At 39.0% G+C, this 19,929-nt stretch overlaps 1 pseudogene; it reads left to right on the top strand.

Annotated features, from left to right (window-relative positions):
- The first annotated feature begins 10,177 nt into the window (after positions 1-10,177).
- On the top strand, positions 10,178-18,670 carry LOC147611067 (uncharacterized; annotated as a pseudogene).
- The last annotated feature ends 1,259 nt before the right edge of the window (positions 18,671-19,929 follow it).

The following is a 19,929-nucleotide window of genomic DNA, read 5'->3' on the forward strand; positions in this document are numbered from 1 at the left end:
ATGTGACAAGATGTGATAAGATACGATAAGAGGTGTATGAGATGTGATAGGATGTGATAAGATGTGTATGAGATGTGATAGGATATGATAAGAGGTGTATGAGATGTGATAGGATGTGCTAAGATGAGTTAGGATGTGATCAGATGTGTATGGGATGAAGTAAAGAGTGTATTTGATGGGATAAGATGCATATGGGTTGTGATAGGGCGAGAATGGATGTGATGTAAAAGAATAGATGTGAAGGCATATGGGGCTATATGAATGGGAATGTGGAAATGGATGTATGTATGTGGATGTGTGGATGTGGAGATGGGAGTGAGGATGTATGAATGTGAAAATGGATGTATGCATGAAGATGTATATGCATAGATGTGAATGTGGATGTATAGATGTGAATGGGAATGTGGATGTGGATGTATGTATGTATGTGGATGTGGATGTATGAATGAGGACATGATAATGGATGTATGCATGTAGATGTGGATATATGGATGTGAATGTGAATGTGGATGTGGATGTAGATACGGATGTGGATGTATGAATGTGAATGTGGATGTGGATGTGGATATTCATACAAATTGATATTCAAACTAAAAATTCGTAAATTAGTAATTGGGTCTTTAAATGGAAGTACCGCAATTATATGGAATCCCGGACTTGCTTGAGGCCTAGACATGATGGTATTTACCTTATAGTTCCAAGTACCATGACTACCCGTATATACCGAGGGTATAACTGCAGCTCTTTACCGGCAGTATATACGAGTAAATCTAAGACTTGAAATTATAAGCATTAATGCTATCTAGTTGATGAATTCGAATGTGGTTGATATGATTTTTAATTCTGTTAGGAACTGATGAATTGATTTGGATTCTGATTGAAAAATGATGATCCCTGAAAATGGGTTGAAATGTAATAAGCTGAGCAAAATTAATGTGGATGATTGGGACGAGTCCCTGTGATGATAAATGATGATAATGATTTCAGCAAATCACCATGAGATTAGTGGATTGTGCTGTCAAATTGCTACTGTTAATACTTGTCACGGTAGATCAAGTTAAGGGATGACAAATTGAGAACTTGCTTAACTGAAATTCCCGTGGAGGAATGTTCAGAAGGAAATTTTTCGGTCTAATGGACCATTATTGTGTTAAAGATATGAATGATATGATCTAAATGAATTGTTATTTAATGATGAGTTCTATATAAGGGATATTTATCCCCGTATTTTGTTGGGTTGACCAGAATATAAGGAACCCCAGAATAAATTGGATCTTAAGAAAAAGAGTTGTCCTCTACTTTGCGAGATGAGGACATCTCGCACTTTTTAAGTGGGGTAGAATGTAAGATTCCTTCCCCAGCTTTCGAGGTATACAGGAGTAAGAACCTCCCTTTCTGATCTTATAATTATTCCCTCTCTAAAATAAAAGAAAGATTCTGTTTAAAAAAGGAAGACCCTTTTCCCAGAATACTTTCTCAGGAGCCCACCTGTTTTAAGGATTCAGAACGATGAGAACCGGTGTTTTGGATGCCAAGGTTTTGGTATCAGTTAAAAGACTACCCGACTCCTGTCATGTCAAGGGCACAGTGAAGTCAAGAACCCCAAATTCAGAGACCAATTCCTTCATACCAATCTAATCAGGGTCTGTCTCAGACAAGATTGCTTAATTCCATTAACTAGGTCCGACCCATTGATTAGGGTCGAGATGACCAGTCAAATGCTTCACGACATGGGGCAACAGATGCAGGCAATTCATAAAGATATAAAAGCTGCCCAGGATCGACAGAAACAGTATGCAGATAAGAAGAGAACAGTCAAAGAATTCAAAGAAGCAGATATGGTCTTCATTCTAGTACGGCACAAAAGAAGTTCTTTATCTCTTGGAAAGTATAAGAAGTTATCCCCCAGATATTGTGGGCCTTATCTGATTTCAAAGAAAGTAGGTGACTTAGCCTATGAGCTTCTTTTACCTCCTCATCTCAAAGTTCATAATGTATCTCATGAAAGCCTTCTATAGAAATATGTGCCAAACCCAAATCATGGAAAGATGGTAAAACTTCAGTGGGGCAAGATACCCCGTTGGCTTCTAGGTTACGCTAGTTCCTTCTTTTATATAAGTCGTAACTCTTACCTGTTGCTCGCAGTAATCTTATTTCCATCGATCCTCTTTCTTTCTTAATCTCCTTTATGGCTTGGCAGTAGCAAGAATTGGTTTTATCCATGATGATTTCTCACCTTCAAGATGCAAGCGAGTCTGTGAAGAAGGATTTTATAGAACTGTATGAGCGCTCACTTTTCCCTCACTTGGGAACTTCTGTAGCTCAAACCAAATGGCGGACCTATCAAGACATAACTAGGGTAACACCGTGGGGTCAGCAACACTTTCGTAACAATGTCCACTTGGCTATGGTTATTGAAGCTTTGGGTTTGGGTCCCTGATACTATTGCGTGATGAGATCAAGGCATGTTGGGTTTTCTAAGCGGGTCTTCTTACTAGCGTGTTTTCTTCCTCATCAGAAGATATGCCTTTATCCCGTTTTTGGCTTGCCTCTCAAAGGTCCTTTTAATAGGTCACCTCATACCAATGAGATAGGTGCTGCAATAACCGGCTGAATTATTCCCATAGATGAGTTACCTTATACGTGTGCAGCTTGTGAGTGCTGCTTTTGTGACCATATGATGGACGGGCTTATGGAATTGTAAAAAGTTCTTCTATCTTTAGTGTATATGTTCCATGAGTTAATAAAGTTGAAACCTTTGTTCTTGTCTTGAGTCTTGCTCTCTTTGAGACTTTTCTTGGTAGTTAATCTTAATTAAACTTTTTCTCTTAGTCTCATATTCGTGCATCTTGCGAAATTACCCCAGTTTGCGAGATGAGGACATCTCGCATTTTTCAAGTGGGAGTGAATGTAAGATTCCTTCCCAGCCTCTCAAAATGTCCAGCATCTTCCCCTGTAATCAATCCCCTCTTCAGAAATATAAAAGATCTTGTTTCTAACTGTTTTAAACTAGAGAGAGAAAATATTCTAGAGAGAGAATATTCAGATTTTTTAATATTTTTGGATAAAAAATTATCTCATCTTATTAAAATAAGTTCCCCTGAAACAGAAATTCAAAAAGAACTTTCCAATGTGCAATTGGAATTAATTGGAAATGGGTATGAAGGACCTTAGCCTAAGGGTCTAGATTTTCAGAAATTTTTAGATTATGGTCCAATTAAGGTTCCTATGGGCCAATAAGATCAATCCACGTGTGGGGAGGAGATAAATCCAATTTTGTAAAAGAAGATACCAAAAAATGAGTAAATGCTCACATAAGATGAAGAGCTGACTATGTACAAGGTTTATTAGTAAGAAACTATGAGCAATATTAAAAATATGAGATATTTTGGGTATAATGATTCCATTTTGACACATATGTAAGGAAGGGGAGTCCCTTCAATGCTCACATAAGATGAAGAGTTGAATATGTACAAGGTTTATTAGTAAGAAACTATGAGCAATATTAAAAATATGAGATAAATTAGGTATAATGATTCCATTTTTGACACATATGTAAGGAAGGGGTGGCCCTTCAATGAGACGCCTAATTCACATGCTTAATTGAGTTTTAAATCCTCAAAAATTGAGATATTTTATCTCTCCTCTCTCCTAATTTAAGTCTAGTTCCAAAAAGTTAGCTTAACTGACCTAAAAATGGTCAAAAATTGACCAAACTGATTTGGAAAATTCTAGAATCAGTTTGTTTGGTTAGGAGCTCAATTTTTCCTATAAATAGAAGCCTCCTCTTTGTTGAAAAATAATAATGTGTAATGCATTGTTACTCTATTTCACCCAAGCCAAGAACTATGAATTTATTAATAATTCACTAGTTTTTGACATTTCCCTCTTCCAAAGATTGGTTGGCCACTCTTGTTCAAACAAGAGTTGAACCCTCAAACCATCAAGCCAAAGGAAAGCTTTCAAAGTCATTAGTAAGTTGGTGATTCTTCTTTTCACTTATTTTATGGTTTTTATGGCTTTAAATGGTTTTTATGCTTTATGTCTTCTCTAAAAATGTTATACCTCATTACAAAAAGGCATTTCCTTCTCTTTTCTAATAAACCCAACCATTTTCTATCCTAGGCGAATGGTTAATTGATTAATGTCAAGTTTTTAAGATGAATATTTTATTATAAAAGTGTTACTTTTAGCATAATTGAATTTCATGCATAGAGGTATGCATAAAAGATGAATATTTTATTATAAAACTGTTACTTTTAGCATAATTGAATTTCATGCATAGAGGTATGCATAAAAGATGAATATTTTATTGTAAAAGTGTTACTTTTAGCATAATTGAATTTCATGCATAGAGGTATGCATAAAAGATGAATATTTTATTATAAAAGAGTTACTTATAGCATAATTGAATTTCATGCATAGAGGTATGCATAAAAGATGAATATTTTATTGTAAAAGTGTTACTTTTAGCATATTTGAATTTCATGCATAGAGGTATGCATAAAAGATGAATATTTTATTATAAAAGTGTTACTTTTAGCATAATTGAATTTCATGCATAGAGGTATGCATAAAAGATGAATATTTTAAAAGTGTTACTTTTAGCATAATTAAATTTCATGCATAGAGGTATGCATAAAAGATGAATATTTTATTATAAAAGTGTTACTTTTAGCATAATTGAATTTCATGCATAGAGGTATACATAAAAGATGAATATTTTATTGTAAAAGTGTTTCTTTTAGCATAATTGAATTTCATGCATAGAGGTATGCATAAAAGATGAATATTTTATTGTAAAAGTGTTACTTTTAGCATATTTGAATTTCATGCATAAAGGTATGCATAAAGATTATTATTTTATTATAAAAGTGTTACTTTTATCATATTGAAATTCATGCATAGAGGTATGCATAAAAGATGATTATTTTATTGTAAAAATGTTACTTTTATCATATTTGGATTTCATGCATAGAGGTATGCATAAAAGATATTTTTATACTCAAAGTGTGATTTTCATCTTAAATGAATTTTATGCATAAATAGATGCGTAAAGAAATCTTATATCAAATATAAAACCTCTCTTGTATTCTATAAATAGATATTGAGATGTGATAAGATGCGTATGGAAAGTGATAGGATATGATAAGAGGTATATGAGATGTGATAAGATGTGATAAGAGGTATATGAGATGTGATAAGATGCGTATGGGAAGTGATAGGATGTGATAAGAGGTGTATGAGATGTGATAAGATGCGTATGGGAAGTGATAGGATATGATAAGAGGTATATGAGATGTGATAAGATGTGATAAGATGCATATGGGAAGTGAGAGGATGTGATAAGAGGTGTATGAGATGTGATAAGAGGTGTATGAGATGTGATAAGATGTGATAAGATGCGTATGGGAAGTGATAGGATGTGATAAGAATGTATGAGCTGTGATAAGATGTGATAAGATGCATATGAGAAGTGATAGGATGTGATAAGATGTGTATGAGATGTGACAAGATGTGATAAGATGCGATAAGAGGTGTATGAGATGTGATAGGATGTGATAAGATGTGTATGAGATGTGATAGGATATGATAAGAGGTGTATGAGATGTGATAGGATGTGCTAAGATCAGTTAGGATGTGATAAGATGTGTATGGGATGAAGTAAAGAGTGTATCTGATGGGATAAGATGTATATGGGTTGTGATAGGGCGAGAATGGATGTGATGTAAAAGAATAGATGTGAAGGCATATGGGGTTATATGAATGGGAATGTGGAAATGGATGTATGTATGTGGATGTGTGGATGTGGAGATGGGAGTGAGGATGTATGAATGTGAAAATGGATGTATGCATGAAGATGTATATGCATAGATGTGAATGTGGATGTAGATGTGGATGTATAGATGTGAATGGGAATGTGGATGTGGATGTATGAATGAGGACGTGATAATGGATGTATGCATGTAGATGTGGATATATGGATGTGAATGTGAATGTGGATGTGGATGTGGATGTGGATGTAGATACGGATGTGGATGTATGAATGTGAATGTGGATGTGGATGTGGATGTATGGATGTAGATACAGATGTGGATGTATGTATGTGAATGTGGATGTATGAACAAGGATGTGAAAATGGATGTATGCATGTAGATGTGGATGTACGGATGTGAATGTGGATATGGATGTGGATGTATGGATGTGGATATGGATGTGTATGTATGAATGTGGATATAGGATTGGATGTATAATGTGGATGTACGAACATGGATATGTATGTAGAATAATGAATGTGAATGTGTATGAGAAATAATGTGTCGTCGATATGGGTAAATGGATAAGAATGAGTACACATTGAATGGAATACATTGAACGGAATGTGGAATAAGTAATATGGACTGAGGAGAATGGACTGAGGAGGGATAATGTGGAATGACGAGAGTTCGATATAGAAACTGTATTTTGTGACTGTTTGTAAATGACTGTTTTATGTCAAGAATGCTGGGGAAGCATTTTGACCGTCTTGTGGATTAAGGTCATGAAGACCTAACTGATAAAGTTGCAACTGCTGACGGAGAGTCAATGGAGGACGTCTCGCGTAGCAAGGTCAACCGAGGTCTTGACCAGCCTCAGTTCGATTTAAATGGTGAGCTTCCGGTACGGTGGATGAGGGACCAAGGAAGCGGCCTATGGGTGAAGCGCTAGGTCACCTACGAAGGATCCTAGAGGGTGCTGACCATACGATGCTCGGGCTCTGGGTCACCGAAGATACCCACACGTGCATCGTGGAAGATATTGGAACAAGGAGTAAGAGTTGTTTTCTGAAACCGGGCATGGATCTGGTTGATTGACCTTGCTGGTGGTCGGATGAGTCCATGGCTCTCTTATATGGATCTGTTGATTGATCTTGTTGATCTTCAACGAGGATTCCATCTTGATTTGTCAGGTACTATGAGCTAGGAACTATTGAAAAGGCCCCTGAGTGAACAGGTGGTGAGAGCGTTTTGGTTGCCAATGATGCCATAAGTATACCGATGAATGAATGATTGGTAATATGGATTCAACCAATGATTTTGAAGATTGTCATCAGTGACATAATGGTTTCATTAAAGGATGAGGGTAGGTTTCATTGTACCTGTAGAAAAAGCTGCATGGATATTTTCGATTGTAGTAGTCCCCAAAAATAACATGAAGATCAGAATATGTGTGGATTATCGCAAACTAAATGCAACAACCAATTCAGATCCTTTTTCGCTCCCTTTCACGGAATCCCTGCTTGATGAGGTTGCCGGAAAAGAGATGTATTCCTTCTTAGATGGTTTCAGTGGACATAATCAAGTGAAGATGGCTTCGGAAGACCGGGAAAATACTGCCTTTGTCACTGAATGGAGGGTCTTTGCGGCAATTGTCATGATGTTTGGCTTGAAGAATGCACCAACTTTCCAGAGAATGGTGCAGGAAATCTTCTATGACTACCTGACAGATTTTAGGAAAGCTTTTGTGGATGATTTCAGTGTGTCTACTGGGGATAAGGCTAAGCACATTTATCATTTAAGGTTATGTTTGCAGAGATGTAGGGACACAAGGTTGAAGTTGAATCCGGCCAAGTGTGCATTTGCAATAAAATATGCAACTCTTTCAGGACACATTATGTCGGCCCAAGGATTTGGCCATAGATCCAACTAAGGTGGAGGCCATAAGCAAAATGTCCGCTCCCCAGAACGTAAAGCAGCTTGAAAGATTTCTTGGCAAAGTGAAATGGCATACAAGGTTTCTAAAATATTTGGCTCATGTAGCATATCCGTTATATGCTCTAACAAAGAAGGATGTTAAGTATGAATGGAGCCCAGAATGTGAGAAGGCATTCCACTGGCTGAAGTGCATGGTGTCTTCTACACCAGTAATGATCAATCTTGAATGGAATCTAATATTTCATGTTTATGTAGATGCCTTAGATAGAGCTGTAGGCATCACACTCATACAAGAGAAACAAAAAGGGTACATGCAGCCTATACATTATGCCAGCAAGGCTCTCACAAGAGCGGAAAGAAACTACAGTACAACAACAGAGCGAGAAGCCCTCTCCATGATCTTTGCCGCCGTGAATAAGTTTCGGCACTACCTTCTGGGAAACAAAATTGTTCTCCATGTGGATCATCAAGCTCTCATCTATCTAGTGAACAAAGCCTTCTTGGTAAGGAAAATGGCAAGATGGATGCTCCTACTTCAAGAATTTGAGTTCACCATTCAACACACACTTGGAAAAGAAAATGCAGTGATAGACAGACTAGATTCCAGAGAACCTGCTTTGGAGGGTGTAGAGGATCAGCTTCCATATGCCAACTTGCTCATAGTTACATCATGCGGAGTAGAGGAAGACTAGTATTATGACATGATGCAATTTTTGGAAGATGGGTCTTTTCAGGAAGGATATACTGCTGATAGGAAGAAGAGAATTGCCATACAAGCAAAAATTTCACAATGATCGTCAGGCAACTCTACAAAAGAAGCATAGATCAAATTCTTCGAAGATGCATTTGGGATCAAGAGCAGCCTAGCAGTGCTAAGGGAAGCACATTGCAACATCACTATAGGACACATGGGTGGCAAAATAACATCCTCGAAAATTTTACACAAGTAGACCTATGGTGTGGCCAACTGTCATGAGAGATGCCAACATGGAAGCAAGGAACTATGATGTCTATCAGTGGATGGGTCAACCCAAAAATTTTGATAGGATTCCCATCACACATACTGCCCCTAGCACCATTCATGAAGTGGGGATTGGATTTTGTTGGACGTATCAAACCACCCACAAAAGGCAACAGATGTGAATACATCATCGTGGGGCAACATATTACTTCACCACATTGCTAGAAGTCAAGGCTATGAAAAGCAACTCCGAATAAGAGGTGGTGAAGTTTGTCTTCAAAGACATTATTGCAAGGCGCGGGTTGCCAGTAGAAATAGTCAGTAATCAAGGATCACATTTTATGAACAAGGTGATGAAAGGATTAATTTAATGGAAAGATACTTCACTAATGACAAAGAAGTCCTCACCTTACTATCCACAGTGCAACGTTAAGGCGGAGTCTACCAACAAGGTGCTTAGCAAGATTTTGAATAAGATCACAAATGCAAACAAGAATGATTGGGACCAAAAGTTAGATGTTGCCCTATGGGCATTCCGGACATCATTCAAGGTCACTACTGGTGGTGGCATTCAAAATGGTTTATGGTTTGGAAGCAATCATGCCAATGGAATACGTGGTACCCAATCTTAGAATAGCAATTCAAGAGAAGCTTCCAATGGAAGAATCTTGGGAGCATAGAAAACAGGAGCTCCTAGCCTGAGAAGAAGAAAGACAAATTAGCTCCTTGAAAGTGGAAATAGTGCAATGAAGAAGGAAGGCTTGGACAGGCAGACATCTCAAGCAGAGAATTTTTAGAAAAGGTGACTGTGTGTTAGTTTATAATGCCAAACTGGGACCCCATCTAGGGAAATTAAAGATCAGGTGGATAGGACCATTCAAAATGAAAGTCATGGTCAGCCAAAATGCTTTTTCCCTAGAGAACTTGGATGGTACGCCCTTCCCGAAAATGGCAATGGTTTCAGGATGAGGAAGTACAAAGGCCATCTAGTGGAATTCCTGCCAAAAGGAGAAGAAGCAGAAGATCAAGAGACAGTCTGAGGCATCTGCTGCTGTAGCATGATTTCATTAGTAGAAGTCAATGCGGAAGATCATATAAATCGCAAGACTGCGGAAGAGTGGCCAGTCTGCAAGAATTATCAAACCACTAAATCCCTAGGTACTGCAACAAATCACAGCCTGAATGACAAAAGAGAAAGTGACGAGACATGTGCCAACCCGAGCCACGTGGATGATTGCATGAAGGACAAGTGTCATAGCATCATTAAATCTACACTCACAAACGGTAAGGTGGGAAAATGGTGAAAATGCCTTAATTCCATTAAACCAAGGTGGCGGCCATTATGTAAATCAAAGGTCATATCACATCAAAAATAGGGAATATGAAAATAACAGTGCCCCTAAAAAAGGAAGCAAAGAAAAGGAAACATTGGCAAAAAGAGCACAAACACTCGCGTTCTCATTCTGTGCTCTCACTTTAACCAATCTCAACCATCTACAGCATTCTTCCAGACAACAACACCATGCCGAAAATCAACAAAACACTCAGGTCTGACAAAAAACCAGAGAAGAACCTAAGCATGCCCATGTTCATACCAGACTTGAGTAAGCAAGAGCATCAAGAATGGGAAAAAAGCTACAGGTTCAAAAAACTTCTTGACCGACAGTGGGAGGAGCTGCATGAACCAAAAGATGGATCGAATCTCATCAATCAGTTCTTGGAAACCAACACTGTGCATGTAGAGGGGAAGGAGCCAACAAAAATTTCAAAAAACGTAGTGTAGCATGCACTGGGTTTGCCCATTGATGATGGCACTCTAGATGCCAACATGAAGTGGTTGTATATGAAGAGATCCCTAAGACAGGTAACATGCACCAAGTAAAGACGTAGCAAATGAAACCTAGTGAGAGCAATTTGTCTTCATACAGAACATCATGTTCATGGGAAAGCCAGAGAACATGTCCAACAAAAATTACAGATTACTCAGAGCAGCAGAAGTTGGAGAAAAGATAAACTGGGCGGCAATCTACAAGGAGAATTTGGCTAAGAGGGTAGCCACCTGGGCAAAGGAGAAGTAGCCCACAGTGGTTCATGCGCACTTATGGGCAATCGCTCAAGCAGCAAGATCTCTAGATTGGTGGACACGAGATGTGTTAGACAAGCAAAAATACAAGGAAGCCGCAGGATCTTTGAAAGCACCCAAGGTAACATTCAGCTCATTTGAGGATGATGTGGACGATGAGGAGGAGTGGCAAAAGATTGCCCAAAAAGCAAAGTAAAAAGAGGAAAAACAGAGTTGATTAAGAACTGCTGCTTGACCCGAAAGAGGTCAAGAAACAGATGGGTGAAGAAGAAGAAGAAAGGGAAAAAAAACTAAAGGAGAAGAAGAAACACGAAGCTACTGCCGAAGCTGAAAGAAAGAAAAAGGCTGAAGAAGCAAAGAAAAGAAAAGAGGAAGAAGAAAGGAAAAGAAAGGAGGAAGTAGAGAAGAAGAAGAAGGAAGGGGAACAATAGAAAAAGAAGAAAGAAGCAGCCCAAAAAGGGAAAATGACTACCAAGACAGAGCTCATCATACCAACAGAACTGCAACCATGGGTAACAGCGCTGGCATAGAAGGCACAAGAAGGGCCAAGTCACCAGCACAAATTACCCGAAAATTTAGAAGTAGAACTCCCCAGCCAGCAACTTCACAAGGACAAGGGGCTGCTAACCATGGCCCAGAAGATCCTCTCACATACTCTCTCTACAATAGAGGAATATGAAACAAAGGCCCAGAGTACCATCACACAACTCAGTGCACTTAACCAGAAGTAGTATGGTATGCTAATGATTTCCACAAACAAGACCAAGGAGCTAGAGCTCAAGTCACAATCAATGGCACAAGAAATTGAGGAGTTGCAGAAGAAGATTATTATGGTGGAAAGGTCACTGGTGGACCAAAAGAAATTGAGTGAAGGAAAAATCAGAGCCCTTACCAGGACAGGCAATTACTCCAGTCACAGATAGGAAGGCTATGAGCAGAGTTGGAAGAGGCCAGGAAACCAGCCAAAGTATGGGCTGACACAATTCAAGGTTTGAAGAACGAGGTGCTAGATAGCACAGCAACATTGGTCGTAGCTCAGTCAGAGGCACAAGCCCTAAAGAACCCGAAAGAAGTAGAAGTTCTACGTCTTCCGCTGGCTACCAAAGTAGCAGTAATTAGAACAGCGAAGGCTAGATTAAGTAGAGTATGGGATCAAGCGCTGCAAGCTCTGGTGGAGATCTAGGAACAAATGTCTTGCAAGCCCCAACAAATCATCCATAACCTGGAGGATAACAATGATAATGATGGGGAGCAACAACAAACACACCAATACCAACAACATCAACAACAACCACAACAATAGCCGACAATCCATGAATCCCCTAGAACTAGTACCTCTCGAAAGGAAAAACAAACAGAAGGTGAAGATGCAAGGTCCCTAGGAGGGAAGGGTTCTCGACCAAAGTATGCCTTGAGAAGGTTGATGTGAAGAGGGTGTGCTGCTATGAAGAGGTTCTTGCTCTACACACAAGCTATCCATCGTGAGTTCCTTGAGAAGAAGCTCAGGCTAATGAAAGAGATATTAGAGGTGCTTGAGCTAGCCATGAGCAAGCGAGCTCCTTGCCTTGTCTTCTTAACATGCATTCAAAGCAATAGTACATAGAGAATAGATGTATGCATGTAGATGCGTATGTATGAATGTGAAATTGGATGTATGTATAATGTGGATGTATGAATGAGGATGTGAAACTAGATGTATGCATGTAGATGCGTATGTATGAATGTGAAATTGGATGTATGATGTGGACGTACGAACATGGATATGTATGTAGAATAATGAATGTGAATGTGTATGTGAAATAATGTGTAGTCTATATGAGTGAATGGATGAGAATGAGTACACATTGAATGTAATAGGGAATAAGTAATGTGGTCCGAGAGTGGATAATGTGGAAAGACAAGAGTTCGTTATAGAAACTGTATTTTGTGACTGTTTGTAAATGATTGTTTTATGTCAAGAATGCTGGGGAAGCATTTTGACCATCTTGAGGATTAAGGTCATGAAGACCGAACTGATAAAGTTGCAACTGCTGACGGAGAGTCAATGGAGGACGTCTCGCGTAGCAAGGTCGGCCGAGGTCTTGACCATCGATTTAAATGGTGAGCTTCCGGTACGGTGGATGTTGTGATTTGGATATTGGTTGTGTAATGTCTTTTTAAAGTGATTCAATTTCCGGTGAATGTGTAATATCTCTTTCATGTTTTTCATTTTTCGATGAATGTCTAATGTCTCATTGATTGTCTATTGTCTCGTTGATTGTCTATTGTCTCATTGATTGTCTTTTGTCTCTTCGGCGGTGAATGAAGAGAAAGTCTCTAATTGTCAGTACAAGGGTTCTCATTCTAGCTCTCTATTTTGTTTTTTCAGTGTACCCTGTCACCTTGCCGGACTTCATTGTAATGGAGGCAAATCAAGAATGAGAGGATTTAGAGGACATCCCCAATGTTATAATTCCGTACCCAGTTCTTGCTCCGGAAGATTTAGACCACAAAGAAGCACAGCGCATCCTCAAGGACGAGGATGCAAGGATATCTAGCAGTGGATTACAAGGTTTCGAATACGTGCAACCTCCAAGAGAGGGACTTGAGGGCCCCCCACTCAACTTGGAGCAATGCAAGAATCTAGTCCCTTACTCTTTTTGTGCACACATAGTTGTTTAGACCAGTGGATAGAACCTGTCACAAAAGAATCCAAAATGAATGTACCCACCACCAAAGCTGTCAAATCTTCAGCATGTGGGACTTTCTACCAAGGCTTTTGGAGAGATTTGTGGAGAAAACTAAAACAATGCCAAATAATCATCAAGTGCCCCTATACTTCATCTAGCAACTTTTTTGTGAGGAGTTCCTCAACAAGCAAGTCAATTGGGATGATAAGCCACCACAAGGGGGTGTGGCTCAAGGTTGCCTAGCTGATAAAAAGAGAGCAAAGATGGAGGGGAGAGAAGTACAACGAACGAAGCCTCCTGTGCTCACACCTCATGAGCACATGAACATTTAATCTTTTGCTGTCGAAGGAGTTACGCTAGCAACTCAAGGTACGACAGCGCATCAACTACTGCAAGACTATGAAGCCTTGTGAAGAGAGAACGAAGAGCTAAGGAGAACCATAAGAGCGCAAGAGGAAAAGCTCTTGTGGTATATGAAGAGAAGTATGGAGCATTGCCATATGAATCTCCTCGCTTTCAATTGAACGATCTTCTTAACAAGCCCATTTCACCATCGCCTACTAACTTAGGTGATGATTGAATTTTGTAGACATTGATCCCCCTATATTAAACTTTTGTAAACATGAACTTTACTACAAATTTTGTAACTGCACCAAAATTTTGTGCGTAATGAAAAGAAGTACTTGGTGTTCTTTTAATTGATTGTGACTTATGTATGAAAATAAAATTTTTGAAGTTCTTGGTGGTCTTTAAATTGATTATGGCTTGTGTTTGAAAACAAAAGTTTTGAAGTACTGAGTCTTGTCATTTTAATCATCCCGAAGCAAAATGGGAGCTATATCATCTATCTTCGATACATCAGAGGCGTTCGAGTCTATCTCCCATTCTTCTTCATCATCTTCACTTCCCCTTTCCTTGGCAATCACTTCATGTGTTTGCTTTGGAGCCTGTAGTATATCTCGTTCTACCGCTCGGGTTGCAATGGATTGGGGCTTATGTAGCAACCTCATATTGCAAAAGCAATACACAAGTGTCAAAGCTCTTGTTGCCTTTAATCTGTTACATCTTTTGCTGTGAATAAAATCGTATGCTAACCAATTTCTCTCGCAAATACTACCTGACGATGCAGCCACACTCAACACACGCACAACAATGTGTTGCAATTCAAATGTTTAACTGCCATATTCTTTCCACCACATTGGGGGACTTAAGTGTTTGATGGCATCCAAACACCATTCATCACCAAAGTTTTCAATTCTAATGCTAAATTGGACACGCTGGCGATAAGCATCTTTACCTTCGTCACCTGGCAATAATGTGCTACACACTTCTTTTTAAAGTTAGCCATGACCTCATTGTTGCTAGACTGCTCATGCATTTGAAAGGTTGGATCTAATGCAAAGGCCACACCATGAAGTGGAGTATGCATCATAGTCCATCTCACAAGCAACAAACACTTGTGTCCACTTCAAATGCATCTCCAATGTTGCAGCTCGATCAAAGGCAAAATATAGTGGACTAGACTGTTTGCTCACACCATTACTTCGTCGTCTTAAGGTAGCTAGGAGGTGTCGAGTGCATGTTAGTGGGTTCCCCAATTTGCAAAGGAGCATTCTCTTGTTGAGTTGACGCATTCTCTTTGCTAAACTGATGCATTCTCTTTGCTGAACTAACGTATTCTCTGATGCTACTGATGCATTCACTTGTGGACATACCGCATCCTCATCTCCTAACCAATGCATCCTTGAGAGCATGATTCTTGTATTTGTTACCTTTGGTTGCCATGGATACGGCCTTGGTATTTAGTTTTGCAGCATACTTATATAACTTAGTGCATATGACATCAGGTGGCGGATTAGAACAAGCTGCAACATTAACACCGACTCTGAATAGATGCTCCTTAACCCTCGTTGCACTGCCATGAAATTCATTGGCCACAAGACTTACACTTAACATGAGATGTGTATCTATCACGCTTCAACTCTTCTACATAGTCCCACTCAGGCCCTCGCAATCCACCCATCATAATCTTGAGCTGTTTAAAGCACAAAATGACTCATGAGCAACTTTACATCAAAATAAATGATCATTGATACCATAAAATAACCTACACATCTACCATTATGCATTCTACACTTTAAAATTTCTATTTCTATTTCTGAATTCATATTGAAAAATAATTGTATACACAAACAAAGAAGCAAATACAAATAACAACAAATATCCATGCTTATTGAATCCTACTACCCCAATGCCATTTATGAAGCTAGCTTCTAACACGGTCTATCAACAATGTCCCACCCCTTAGACCCGAGTGTGAACTATGTTCAAACAAAAGGGATTCTAGCTTTTGCAATTTAATAACCTATACCCTAGTGTGAACTATGTTCCAACACAGGGGATTCTAGCTCCTTTAAGTAACCTAAACCCTAGTGTAAATGATGTTCCAACACAGGGGATTCTAGCTCCTTTAATTAACCTAAACCCTAGTGTAAACCATGTTCCAACACAAGGGATTCTAGCTACTTTAATTGACCTAAGCCCTAGTGTGAACTAACTACTTAGACTCACTAACCCTAGTGTGAACTATGTTGAAATACAAGGGTCTCAACCTACCTAAATTGCCTAATTTAATAGTCTAACTAAATTAGATTTTTTTTTTCTTACCACAAGTGGCAAATGGTAGATTTCTTTTACAGGAACCCGGGGAATTGCACAATGACAATGCGGCCCATAAGCAAGCTTATATAGCTAATAGTCATTGTTTCGATAGAATTGAATTCAAATGAAAGACATACGATAGAATACCTTTCGATCGTATGATATTCAATAGTATGACATTCGATCGAATACCATAAGATCGATTTGCTGGGACTAAAACGTTAAGTCGACTAATGTCCGACGTGGCATGGAATAATATGACTGTATTTTAAGTGTATTTGACTAAATACACCCTTATTCGTGTATAACAAATAACTCGTATAACGTATAATGCAACTTAGGGTGTGACCCCACGGAGACAAAGAAGGATATCCCTTCTTTGCTCACTAGAGGATATTGTAGAGGGTGAGACTTTGTAGAATGAGGATGTGGGTCTCCAAGGTGATTTTTCAAGTGGGGAGATACATCAAAGCCTACTTGGTGATGTAGAAATAAATGTGGTTTATGAGTTGCCATCCTCTACCACTTTGAAGGGTGTCAAGATTGAGGTGCCCTCCTCTTCCAATTTGAAGGGTGGCGAGCTTGAAGATGAAGACATTGACATCGAAATGGTTGGATGCAATGATGTGATTGGTCAATGTCGGCTTTTGTCACATGAGGTTTTCCCTAGGATCCCATTATGTTGCATGATGCCCCATGCTATTGTGAGAGGACTCCAAAGTGAATTGTCTTCATTGGAAAGTACATTCTAGTAGAGGGGTACTTACCAGAAAAGGGGTCATTTGTTGTTTCATCGTACAATTATGATGGGTCGAAGTGCAGGTTACATCAGCATTATGATGAGATCAACAGCATTAAGAGAATCTTGGTCACCTTTGTGGAAGAGGTGGATAGAGAGTTGGAGAGGGAGATTACTAATAAGAGGGATTTCAAATTTCTATCTGGCAAGATATTCTGTGTGGGAGCGAAATCACAAACTTGCAGCTTGGATGCAGTTGATCTCAGAGTGTTCTCATGAGACTAGAGCATGCCATATCCGCATGGTTTGTTGCATCATAGATCCAAGAAAGGTCTTAGAGATAGCTTTACTTGCTAGACTCCAAAGAGTTAATGCATAAGTCCTTTCTTTCCAACCAATGTGCACAATTCCGTATTGCACTCATTTTTTACATTTAAATGTGTTTTTTGTAGCATGAATGAATATGCCATAGTGAAACCTAGTTTGAGGGAGGTGATGTGGAATTGTAACAATATTTGCAAGTTTGACATAACAATCTTCCTCTGAACTTTACCACGAGAGTAGGTCAAGGTCATTGAGTCATTCAAAGAAAAGAACACAAGTAATAAGGGAAAGAGTCAATGTTATATGTTGACCAAACTTGGGTATCTTGCATGGCTAGTCCAAGTAAGCTTGTATTGCAGCAACAATACCTATGGTTGATGTGTAGTTTGGCATGTTAATTTTTTCTTCTTTTTTTTGCTAGGTGGAGTATACCTCAGAGCTCAACAATGCTTAAGGAGTTGGTCTCTTCTAGTATAACTATAGAGGAGAAGAAGGAGGAAGCTATGTGCAAGGAGTGGACCAAGATTCATAAGAAGCTTTTAGATAGGATGGGCATGGTAAAAGTGATGCACATACTTATGTTATATTTTGTATTTGTATATACACATTTTCTTTGGGTGTCCTTGTGATAGGATGTTTATTTTGTAGGTATTGAATGTTTTGGACCCAAAGTTGGGTGATGTTTGGGTATCTAGGGTTCTCAACCTAAAATATGAAAGTAAAGACTCTGTGATTATGTAGCAGAAGCTAAAAATGTTGGCTAATGCAGAGACGCGAGAGGAGAACAGACTCATGCTTCTATCCCTCCTTGATTCTAACAAAAGGATGAAGGATATGTATGCTATGCCAATGAGAGCGACAATGACTACTATTTTTTAGTTCTTTGTGTCCTTTTTGTTATTCTTTGCACATTAATTGGTTTAAGGAGTGCCCCCTTATTAAGGGTTTTGGAGAATTGAATGGTGTAGGTGGTTAGCTAGAGAGTGATAAGGTGGAAGTGGAAGAAAAAAACATATTAGAGGACCTCAAAAAGCTTTACACAATGGAGAATAATCTTGCCTTGCCCTTGGACTACACTTTGCAAGACTACTTGGAGGGAGTAAAGTTGGAGGGAAAAAAGCACATGTTTGTAACATCATGAGCACGAGAGAAATTCTTGGAGGTGAAGGGATCTAAAAAGGGTGAAGGGACTGGTCAAAGAAAGAAGAACGTGTTGCCTTTGGCCACTTGCCATGTAGTTTACATGTTTGTGTTGATTTCTATCATTGGCAAGCTTTAATGTAGGTGTCTAAATGTATTATATTGAAATTATGCCACTTTCTTACTAGGTATCTCTCCAATTAAGTGGGGGAAAATTTTCTAGCAAGGCTACTTGATCATTGTAATGGATGGTTGGACTTTGGTAATGAGGACACATGCGTGTATCCCAAAAGCATGCATGCACTAATGTAATGGGAGCTCTCACATTGCCCTTGATAGATTGATTTTGGTCAAGGGCATGTTTTGGCAAGAGAGAAAGAGTTGTACAAGCTACATTGAAAGGAGGCTAATGCTCAACAGCTAGACAAGAACAAATCTATGGCCTCACATTCCACGAAGACTCCAAAGTGCACGTAAGGTGCTTTGCTTTCTGATGTTTAATGCTACTTGATTTCTCTTCCAGGATTTTATGTTTCTATTTATTTAATGGTGCATTTGAGATCATAAATTGGTGTTTGAATTCTTCTTGTGTCATAGTTCACAAGGTGGTGGATGAAAGCCCGCCACACATTGACCCAAATCTAGGTCTTGTGGGTATTGAGGATGAGAGTGTAGGTAGAAGAGACTTGACTCTTTCCTTGATGCATAATTTAACATGCTAATTGTTTGAGTGGTATGTTTTGTTTGATTGACTGGTACATTTTGTTTTGTTGGATAGATAACAAGATTGTGGCAAAGGAGATGGTTGCTTTTGTATTTTTGCTACCCTCTCCCCCATTTGCTTGGTTTGAGAATATGATGACAAGCCACCTTATGGGGTGACTGTTTCCATGGGACAGGATCTCATGGTAGGTAAGAAGAACAATTCATACACCAAGGTGCATGAATTTTTCTCAAATTTGGTGAGAAAAGACCAATCTTACATTAGGTTTGGGAAGAGGGTCAATTGGGCATCAAACCTAGTCTTTCTTGACTTGCCTACTGGACTTGAAATGGAAAAGGGCTTTGGGATTCCAAAGTGGAATGTGTTGAGTGAGGAGCACGTCTGCCATGGCATCTCCATGGAGCGGCCCCATTGGCGGATGGTGGATGGTGGTTGGTTATATGATGGTGTCTCTAGCAAGTACAATCTATCTCTCGTTCTCTAAATAGTGTGTGTGCTTGCTTGTTAAAGTGGAGTTAGATGACTATTTGATTTGTTTCTTAGTACAAGGCATGACTTCTTTGTCCATGACAAATTAGTGTATGGACATGCCTCTCAATATGGCATGGATATTATGGTGAGCTGCTCAAATATGATTCTTGGTTGTGGATTTTTCTTAATTTATATGCAAATGTTATACTCTTTCATGTCTCTTACAGATGAGATCATCATTGCTAGTGTTTGCACAATGTGCTAGGTGTAAGCCATAGATGCTCCCATTGGAGAGTAGCTCTTATGTCCACCACAGGTTACAGATTCAGCCAGGCGGTGACTCTTAGACTCGTTATCTTCCACAGGCACCAAAGACAACTAGGCCATCTTTCATCACTTCTTGGCGTGGTGCAGTTGAGTGATCTATAAGCTTTGTTTCATGTGTCCTCCTTCACCTTCTCTG

The sequence above is a fragment of the Cibotium barometz genome, chromosome 48, assembly GCF_041138505.1.
Source record: "Cibotium barometz isolate CiBa-2024 chromosome 48, ASM4113850v1, whole genome shotgun sequence".
Lineage (NCBI taxonomy): Eukaryota > Viridiplantae > Streptophyta > Polypodiopsida > Cyatheales > Cibotiaceae > Cibotium > Cibotium barometz.